This window comes from Chelonoidis abingdonii, chromosome 15 (assembly GCF_003597395.2).
Source record: "Chelonoidis abingdonii isolate Lonesome George chromosome 15, CheloAbing_2.0, whole genome shotgun sequence".
NCBI classification, from domain to species: domain Eukaryota; kingdom Metazoa; phylum Chordata; order Testudines; family Testudinidae; genus Chelonoidis; species Chelonoidis abingdonii.
Window position 1 is genome coordinate 53,278,641 of NC_133783.1, and position 10,934 is coordinate 53,289,574.

The 10,934-nt window shown below is 40.7% G+C and overlaps 1 protein-coding gene across 2 annotated transcripts in view; it reads right to left on the minus strand.

Annotated features, from left to right (window-relative positions):
- The window catches only part of ATRNL1 (attractin like 1), a 1,085,315-nt gene that overhangs the window by 877,911 nt on the left and 196,470 nt on the right, over positions 1-10,934 (minus strand). The gene's annotated exons all lie outside the window — the stretch shown is intronic.

A 10,934-nucleotide genomic window follows, 5' to 3' on the forward strand; every position in this document is an offset into this window, starting at 1 on the left:
CTGGGATAAGTGCTTACTTAACACCCAAAGAAATCAATCATAAAATCAGGGACTAACAGTTTATATCTTTGAAACCATGTAGAAGTGTTGGATATATTATGCATGTTTTTCCAAGTTTTTAAATTGGCTTGGCTCGGCTCATGTTAAAAATACCCCTATGTAAACATAAAACATTTAAAATCTATAATACAAGCAAGAAGAGATAGATAGATCAATAGATAGCATTTTTATAATGTAATAATCTGAAGGCTAGACACATACTTTCCCAACTGAAAAATAACTTTTGCATAAAATAAAAGTAATCTTTATTGCCCTTCATCAGTTTACAATACACACACATGCACAGTAATACATTTGGCATCATGTAATGTTTTTTTTTTGCTTGTGTGGCTATAACTTGTAAGCAGCAGCGGCATCTAAGATTAACTGTTGATCAGACATAAATTTAGGCAGAGAAATTACAGCAATAATTACAGCCTTTTATTGGTGACAGAATGAGCTTCTAAAAAGAACTGGATCACAACTCGTAATAAGCATTCCTCTAAAATCTAATTCCTATACATTCTGATAAATAGAAGGCCAACTGGCAATACCACTGTCTGGTAATTCCCAACAATGCTACATATTCTACTTCCTTTCCTCAAAATTTGAAACACTCTTACTGTCATCACCCAATTCACCCTATGAAAACCTTCAATGTTCTACAGTGTTATTTTTGGAGTAAATTTGCTTTATAACAACCAGATTAAACTATAATTTATATTTAAAGGAACTCCATCAACCTGTATATCTAATTTTTTTAACCAAATATAGTTATCCACTATATTTATAAGTAACACTTATAATTATTAAAAGTGCAAGAAGCTGGCAACAAAAAGAAGTCGTCCCCCCCATTTGTTTACTCTGTGCATTTGACTCTATTCTGTGTAACACCATTTCCACTGCTTTGTTGCTGGCCAGCTGAGCTTCTTGTCTCATGTACAAACATGATGACATAATTTATTTCACCCTTCAGGGGAGGCTCAGCTGCATGCTCTTTTCCTGACTCTCCACTCCAAATCTATGTTTACCAGTATCAACAGCAAACAAACTGAAGAGATGGTATGCAGACATGTGCACAAAATGGAAGAACAACAAAAGACTGAATATATTTAGTGCTGTTGCTCTGCCTTATTTTTTAATAAGACCCTTATAAATATCTGCTTGGTATCTAAAGAAAATATAATTCTGTTCACTTTATTTAAGCCATCAATTCAGTTAGGCACATAAGTATGTACTTAACGAATGTGAGTAAATCCATCTCTACTCAGTAAATAATTTAAGCACATAATTAACTTCAAGAATAAATCATCCTATTGAAGTCAATGGGACTTCAGCACACGCCTAAGTACATACTTTTGTGCTCGGATGAATTGATGCCTAGGCAGTATTCTATCAGAAGTATAGTTTGTTTTTTTTAAATTAGTCAACCTCAGAACTTCAAGTTAACAGCATCCTTATAACGAAAACAAGAAGGTAACATTTATTGCAACATTCCAACAATGTTTATTATTCTTGCATATTCAAATAAAAAAGTAATATCATAGAGTAGTAATACAATAAACCCAATTAAACAAAATCTGGCAACAACCCTGATTTTAAAGTCATATGATGCAGTGTAACTGTAGAAGGGAAAATGTACATATATTTCATATCTGTTTCAAATACATTTGTCACAATATACAGTTATTTTCAGAATAATTATAATATTTTTTCTTTCAAATTAAGCATATTTTAATCAAAATTGTTCTTTGGCTCCTTCCCCCAGTTACCAAGGTCTCTTTGATAGTGTGTCTTTTACCTTGTTTTAGAAAGCAGACACTTTAAAACCTTTTTTCCAAGAAAAATATAGTTCCACACCTATAACTTGGCTAACATTCTTTTTCCACTGATCATTTCAGATTATCTGCCACAACTAAATTTTAATAAAAGTACTAAGATTTTAACACCATATTTTGTTGCACTGTGCTGTGATAAAAATTATCACCAAACAAACCTATTCATCAAATAAAACAACTTTTTATATCTGAGTAATAAAACACAATTCCTACATCATCAGGACTAGCTTAATATTCAGATTGCTACAGTGAATTTAATCACTTTACTGCAGGCCTCAACTCATTTAAAAAAAAAATCAACAACTGTTGGCTTGGTTATTGTTCTGAAACATAGGTCATATTATATTATTTGGTATTTTTGTTAGAAGCCCACAATGCAGAAAGGACAGAACATATTTATAGGTCAGCAGACACAATAACTTCTCATGAAGTGGGCTAGCTACAAATGGACAACTAGGGTTCAGAAGCTACTAAAGAGAGACTATTAAACTAATCCATCTGAATTTGCAACCATTGCTTGTTAGTTATTTGACAATATGTCTCAACTTTTCAGCTGCTGAAATTCACAAAAGGATAAGTCTGTTAATAGCAAATGTAATGTAAAAGCAAAGTCATGTTCAAATCCACTTTCCACATCACATTTCAAACCAAGAACATCAGGTCAAGCCAGCCACTTTGTAAAAGTTGTCCTAATCACAGATGCTTCTCTGGGTCTGGGTCTTTAGGGAGTATATCAGTACAATACTACAGCATCTTCCAGAAGAAACACGTGACCACTTCACCTGATAGCTATGGAAAGTGGGAAAAGGCTACCACATTCTGGGTGAATGTAGCAAAAGATGTAAGCCCAAGAATTACATTTGGATCCCCTGTATGTGGGAATAATGACAGGAAAATCAAGAGCAGTAGTTGCCACTCTGAAGAGAAGAAGAATGTACATTGCATACAAGAACCAAAATGGAAGGGGTTGAAATCCACAAACATCAGGGATGGTTACAAGATAATGTATGATGGTTCAGTAGCAAGGAGGAATGCTGATGATTTACTAGCCCACCTCAGCAGCATGGGGGAAGGAAACACTTTCTGGAGAAGCCTTAAACCAGTGGTTCTCAAACTTTTGTACTGGTGACCCTTTTCACATAGCAAGCCTCTGACTGCAAACTCCCCCACCCCCCAATAAATTAAAAATACCTTTTTGTATATTTAACACCATTATAAATGCTGGAGATAAAGTAGGGTTTGGGGTGGAGGCTGACAGCATGCGATCCCCCCCCATGTAATAACCTCACAACCCCCTGAGGGGTCCCGACCCCCAGTTTGAAAACTCCTGCCTTAAACATTAAGGCTGGGGTTTTCAAAAGAGCCTATGTGTGTTTTGAAAAGGGCCTACGAAAGGCAATGGGAGTTAGACACTTAACTCCCTTACACTCTTTTGAAAATCTTAGTCTAAAGTATGAAAGGTGTGGAAAGTTTTCCCCTACATAGAGCAGAGGTTTGCAAATTTATTAGCCACAGTGGCTTCTACGCTATAGGTTGTTTTGCCACAGTTACCAAATAATGGCATATACTGGCTTCAACTTAACTTAAAGGCTACATTAGAGTCCATTTTTCTCCTGTATCTCACCTAATACAGGTAGGCAGACAGACTGACCTTACAGAAGAAAAAAAGAATATTGTTGCCTGCCTGATGGAAAACTACATCACTTTAAGCCCACTATAGTTGAAATCCAAATTTCAGCACACACTTTTCAGACGCTACCTTCTTAAGGAAGTTAAATCTTTTGGGTAAAAGGCAGACACAATAAAATCAATTTCTATGGGATGGATGACAGCAGCTTTATTCTTATCCATCTTTGGTGAATTGTAATGTATGAACATAGCTAGTAGACTATGTTGCACTGTTCTTCTGCTCTTAGCTAGTGTTGAAATTTAGGGCGTATACACTTTTAATGAAAATACAATATAACTGGTATCACACCACACCCCAAACCAACTCTTAACTATTAAGGACTGTGTCTATAAGCATGCCTTAGAAATCCATACCAATGACTTCAAATTTTACATGCAAGCTACACAATACTTACCAGTAAATAAATACACTTTGTACAATTTAGATAAAAATAGGAGTAGAAATGCTGAAAATCCTATCCCTCAATCCTCTTCACTTGCCTGTCATGTCACAGGCCTGTTTAGCTTCTCAGGGGAAAAAGTAAATATTTCTCTGGGACAACATATATGGTACTGTTGACTGCACCCAATGAGTTACACTTTGATTCTACTTTTGGTATTCTTATTTGTCTTATTTCAAATAATATTTTGCATGGTAAATTGTCTGAGTAAACCTATGTCTAAATACTATATGAGCACTCTGAAAAATAGAGGAAGAGTAAAGACTTTTTATTCCTTATATTTAAATCTTACGAACTGAATGGACAGTTAGGAATTTTAGTTAGAGAAGTTTTCAGGACCAAAATCCAAATAAGGAAATCACTCTCATAGTCAGGGCTTGCCTGTAGTGTCCTCTTGTAATTTGAATCTTAACGAAGAACTTGATGTCTTCTGTCAAAACTTTTGAGTTTTCCAAAGAGTTCCACACAGCAGAAACAATTTTTTCCAAGTGCACAGATAACTCACTACAGTAACTTAAGATAATTAAGTATGCCAGATACTAAACACATGGTCAAGGTTAATTACTGCCCCTATACTGATCATCCTTGTCAAACAGAATTAGGCATTCCAGACCAGCTTTGCCACTCTCATTTCCAGAAGACTGATCCAGTCTATAGCATGGTTAAATGCTTATGCTCATTAAGTAAAATCAGACCCAAAGATGCTTCACATTCAGTCAGCAAAACACAGAAAAGCAGGTGAAGTCACAGACAACTCGCCCAAATATTAGAAGAAGAATTCTCCATGAGGATGCCTGATGTTTAATTCTCATTGCATTACAATAAAAATATACTTCATAAATATTCTGGCAACTAGGACTGCTGCTCAGTCAAAAGGAGCAGGGGAAGGAACCGTTACTCGTTCTGTGCAGTAACTGTAATTCTTCCAGATGGGTATGCCTATGGGCAAAAAAATCAATTTCTGGCCAACTCCATGTCTGAAATATGTCCTGGAGGACATGAGTATCCAGCTTCCATTTGGAGTCATGAAAGAAGTGTCTGCTGAGGCATCAGCAGCAGTTCCGGGATGCCTGGGAAGGTAGGCTCTGAAATTTGGATGAGGTTGACTATGAGCCAGTTCTACAGCTTTATAGCTTCAGTACATCAGGAGGGGAATCTTGCTCCTCTCTGCTTGTTCATGTAAAACATGCAGGACATGTTGTCCATCATGATCCTCATCACTCTGCCCCGATCAATGGGAGAAAATGGAGCCAAGCATCTCTGACCATCCCGAGCTCCAACTGGTTGATGTGGAGACTTGTCTTATAGGTCATCCATCGGTCCTGAACCATGAGGGTATCAACATGGGATGCATTAGTTAGACTTACTGACAGGGTTGGACGGCAGAAAGGAACATCTGCATAGATGTGCAGTCGCTCCTTACACCAATTCCATGAGTTCTTTACATGCAAGAGGACTGCCAACATGTCCCAGGCATCTCTGGTAGAACATGCAGTTCTCAACCAACCTTGGAAACAGCAGCAGTGTCAATTTGCATGACTGGTAACAAAGGTACGTGCTGCCATATGACCAAGGAGCTGAAAAGACAGTTTCTTCCTGATGTCCTAGGACTTCCCTGAATCAACCTAACCAGTCCTGAGAGTTTCACAAATCCATCTAAAAGGAGGTACACTCTGGCTGTCACTAAGGTCAGGTCTACACTGGGGGGTGGAGGCGAGCTAAGTCTGTCTAAGTTACGCAACTTCAGCTATGGACATAGTGTAGCTGAAGTCAACTTACTTAGAGTTACTTAATGCGGTGTCTTCACTGCGGTAGGTAGGTTGCTGATGCTCCCCAGGCGACTCCGCCTATGTTTCTCGCTCTGGTGGAGTTCTGGAGTTGACAGAAGAGTATTTGGCAGTCGATTTATTGCATCTTCACTAGACACAATAAATCAACTCCCTCTGGAACAATCACTCCAGAGGTAAGTGTTGATATGCCCCCAAGTCCAAGTACACATTATGAATTGAATTTCCTGCACCGGTACTAACACAGATTTCTTTTCTATTAGCTGTCAGACCGATTCTTGGAACAGAGCAAGAGCCTTCTGAATGGAAGACAACACTGCCTCGAAAGAGCATCCTTTGAGAAACCAGTTGCTGTGGTACAGGAAGACGAGAATCACTTCCTGTAGAAAGCAAGTGGCCACTACCACAAGAACCTTTGAGAACACCCTTAGAGCCAAAGAGAGACTGAAGAGAAGCACTCTGACCTGGAAATGATCTTGGCCTACAGCAAATCATAGGTATTTCCCAGGTGACTGGTTATATGGAAGTAGGCATATTGGAGGACAAGGGACAAAAAACAATCCTTTTCCTCTAGAGGATGAATTATAGTTACGAGAGTTACCATCCTGAATTTTGGGGGTTTCACAAACTTGTTTGGCTGTCTTAGATCTAAGACTGTCCTCCAACCTCCATCCTTTTTCAGTAGAATCTTTTGCCCCTACAAAGAGAAGGAACCAGTTCTATCACTCCTAGCCAGAGGAGAAAGTTCACCACTTGCCTTAGTAGAAACTCATGAGAGGGGTCCCTTAAGAGGGACAGGAAAGGGGCAGTGGGAAGGGAAGAGAGTCTCAAAGACTCAATGGTGTAACCTGAAGTTATGACCTCCAATACTCGTTGGTCCCTGATGATTCACTTTAAAGTCTGGTGGAAATAGATAATGTGGTCCCCCAAGGGAAGGAGGGGGGCTAAAGGGTGCAACTGTAAAATCAGAGGAACAAGAGCATTTGAACCCTTGGCCAACCCATCAAAACTGCTGTTTAGATTATGCCTGTGTGGTCACAGAGGGTGACTGGGCGACTCTCATCTTCTGAAATCCGTCTCTTTCTGGGGATTATGGGGGTCTTTTGTATCCTAAGAACTGAGCAGCGCACAATTACTGGGAAGTCTGTGCTCTACTGAAATGCTTCTTGCTCACAGGTGTATAAATGCCCAAGGAACATAGGATGGCCCTGGAGTCCTTACGCGAGTGCAGGGAGTCATTCATAGTCTCCAAGAAGAGTTTGTGATCAAAAGGGAGGTCCTCTATTGTATTTTGGATCTCTCTCAGTTATGCCCTGAGTTTAACTACCACCATAGAGATGGACCTGGCAGCAATATCTAAGGATGCATAAAGAGCTGTTCTGGCCAATAGCTGACCCTCAGCAGCAGTAGATTGGAATTGTTCCCCGAAGTCCTGTGGCAGATGTTTAATAAAAGCTGCCAGCCTGCTACAATTAGTAAAGTTATAATTAGCCATGGCTGCCTGATAATTCGCAATCTGAAATAGCAAGTCTGCTGATACGTAAAACTTTTGTCCAAGGAGGTTCACTCATTTTTGGTGCTTTTCATTGGGGCTAGCCCCTAAAAAGTGCACTTTGCCCTGCTCACTCACAGAATCCACCATGAGGGAGTTGGTGGAGAGGGAAAAACAAAAAGTCACAGTCCTTCTGGGACACATCACACTTGTCATCAACCCTTCTGCACATTGATGGAATAGTGGCTGGTATTTGCCTTTCCATTTTAGTCAGATCCAACAGAGCCTCATTAATAGGTAGCATCACTCTGGAGGGTGTTGCTGACTGTAAAATGTCAAACAGCCTGTGCAACTGGTCTCTGACTTCCTCCAGTGGGATCTGCAGAGTGTCTGCTACTCATCTAATGAAGTTGTGGAACTGTAGAAAGTCATCAACAATGAAAGGAGGAGTAAGCATGAGCACCTCATCCAGCGATAACAAAATTGGAATTTCAAAGGTGACTTCATCTGCCCTAGCTTCCAACTTCTCAAATACAGGGATGATGTGGGATCCCAGTCTCCCACATAGAAGGTACCAGTGATTTATTAAAACTGCTGCCAACAGGCAGCCCAGGGGTCCCAAAATGGCCACTGAGGAGGTCCACAAGAGAGAGGGGGGAGCATGCAGGCTTGGTTCTATCATGTTAGATGTACCATGAAGTCCTTCCTGCATGAGGGACGATTCACAAATAAGTATATAGGAGAAACCCCAACAGAAAGCCAGGAAAGTGACCAGGAATGTTCTTCTTCTTCCCCTCCCCTCTCCAGAAGTACGTGGATCAGCCAATGAGGATGGAGCAGAGACTTGTGCCAGGGAGTGGTCACTCAGAGACCAGGACCCCAATACCGTGAGATGCTCGGTACGTACAGCAATGGGGACTCTGGTTCATTCAACACAGAGATCCCTCGAGTACTGGACCTCTTGTGTACCAGAAAAGACACCAATAAAGACACCGCAGCTGAAGTCATTATGGCTGGAGCGAATGGTACCAGTAATGCTGAGCATTCCACAGGCCTTCTTGGACTGATGTATGCTCAAGGATACCATTGTATAGGCACTCCCAGCTGAGTTACTTGCACTGCTACCAATGACTGAGTTAAGGCGCATGGTTGCACCAATGGAGGAGCAGAATGCTTCAGTGTCCATGACAGAGCCGGGCTAGATGGTACCTTGTGCTTCCCCTTACTAGTGGAGGGTACAGATGCTCTATAGCAGCCATGTTTTCTCTCCTTAGAGCTCTGGGCTTTGCAGGCCCACCCATACCTTTGCAGACCAAGGATGCAACCTGGTCTTCTCTGGAGCTAGCTCAGTAAAGAGTCCAACCTCTTCTTTTTCAGGAGTCTTCCCAGAGTGTTCCAAATGTTTACCCTTCTTATGGGAAGGATGTCCTGAGTTAGACTGGATGCTGGGTCCACCAGGGGACAGATGTACGGGGAGGGGTCAGGGGTATCTCCAGACTCAAAGAGTGGAATGTTCCATTGCCAACAATCTGAGCTTTATATCCCTGTTTTTCCCAGCCTTGGTTTTAAGGGCTAAACAAAGGGAGCACTTTTGGGAGATATGGGACTCTCCCATTCAACAGACACAGTTGGAATGTCTTGCTCACTGGTATAGCCTCTCAACAGGAGAGGCAACATTTGCTGCCTGGAGAACCAGGCATACCCCACTAGGAGAAGACAAACTCCCAGGGGAAAAAAGAGAGGGAAAAACAGCCCTGTCACCTAAATTAACTAAATATGCTAACAACAACACTAAACTAAACTAACTTCACAGAAGGAAAGAGAAAAGCCAAATACGCTCAATGTGGAGATGCTAGTGTTATGTCGGGGCTGAGGCAGTAGAGAAGGAACTGAGGATAGTTGTCTACATCTTTCCTAAAGTATGATGCCCAGAACTGGACACCTCACAAGTGCCAAGCAGACCAGGACAATTACCTCCTGTGTGTTGTATACAATACTCCTATTAATATACCTCAATCAATATTAGCCTGTTTTACAACTGCATCACACTGATGACTCATATTCAAATTTGTTATCCACTGTAAGTCCCCGATCCTTTTCAGCAGTGCTACCACCTACCCAGTTATTCACCACTCTGTAGTTGTATATTTGATTTTTCCTTCCGAAGTGAAGTACTCTGCACTTTACTGAATTTCATCTTGTTGATTTCAGACCAATTTTCTAATTTGTCAAGGTCATTTTGAATTCTAAACCTGTCCTCCAAAGTGCTAGCAACTCCTTCCACTTTGGTATGATCTTCAAATATTGTAAGTATACTCTCCACTCAACTATTCATTAGATTCACCCTCCCAGATTGACAGTGAATCTTTCAACCAATTGTGACAAACCATGTTGGCAATTACTTATCACCCTGTTATCCTTTAGGTACTCACAAATTGTTTATAATTTGTTCCAGTATCTTTTTGGGTATTGTAGATCAGTCAGTCTAACTTCAAATTCCCTGGGTCCTCTTCATTACCCTTTTTAAAGATAGGTACTACGTTTGCACTTCTGCAGTCCTCTGGCACCAGAGGTGTAGCGAGCGCCCTCCGTACCCTCCGACCGGAGGGGGCCCCACAAGGAAGGGGGCCCCTAAAAGTGGCAAAAAAAGTGTAAGGTATAACTAGGTAAGTGACATTTATTGACGCTATTGCACAATCCATGTCGGTTTTACTGACAAAACCGTGAAGTCATTATGATACATCATAATGCTATTGGCTACATCAGTTGTCTGTCGGTCAGTTTAGAATTTTAGTTGGACCCATTCAAAGAATGTGTATTTGCGTTCATAATGGCGGTCCGCGTCAATAGATGGACGGATTTTAACTAGCCTGACTCGATGCAGGTCAAACATTTTCACATACAGTCCCTTGCCATGACTTTTGCTGTTTCACATGCCTGCTGAAGTCTTTTTGAAAGTGCTTTCCATGCGATTGTTCCACGACGTAAGCGTAATGTCGCCAGTGCCAGTAATTTACACAATATGATGCCAAAAAAACCAAAATGGCATCTTTCTGTACTGAGTACATTAACGGACATAGAACGGTCTTATTGTTCGTTGCTTATTTGTACCTAGAGGTTAGAATAGAAATCGAGTACTTGTGACTCCGTTTTCATGCGTTCACAATAGGATAATTTCGTTTTAGAACTTTCAATTCTGCCTAGGGCGGTGGCCACTGCAACAATGTCCACACTTGTCCTATCCGATTTATTATAGACGGCCAATCTCCTGGATCATCAGTCAGTGGTTCCAGATTTCAAGATACTTCTTTCCCGGCAGCAGCTGGAATATCTGTCACAGTTTGTTTGGTAGAACAACTGGCTTCACCTTCGACCTCACCTGAAGCCCTTCTGGATACTTCTGGATATGATTCGTTCTGCTAGCGCTGTCCGTTTCATGTGCCTGTACTGTACGTTGGATTACAGCAGTGAGAAATACGTTGACCAAACTTTGGAATTTTTCTCAAGTTCCTTTTCAGGCAAGTCTTTTGCTTGCCTTTTGTTTACTAGCTCCGTCTATTATCATTCTCTTAGAGTCATTCACAAGCACCGCTTCTGCATTGGAAATGATAAAACCTAACACAACCTAAAATTATAACATTTATCCGCC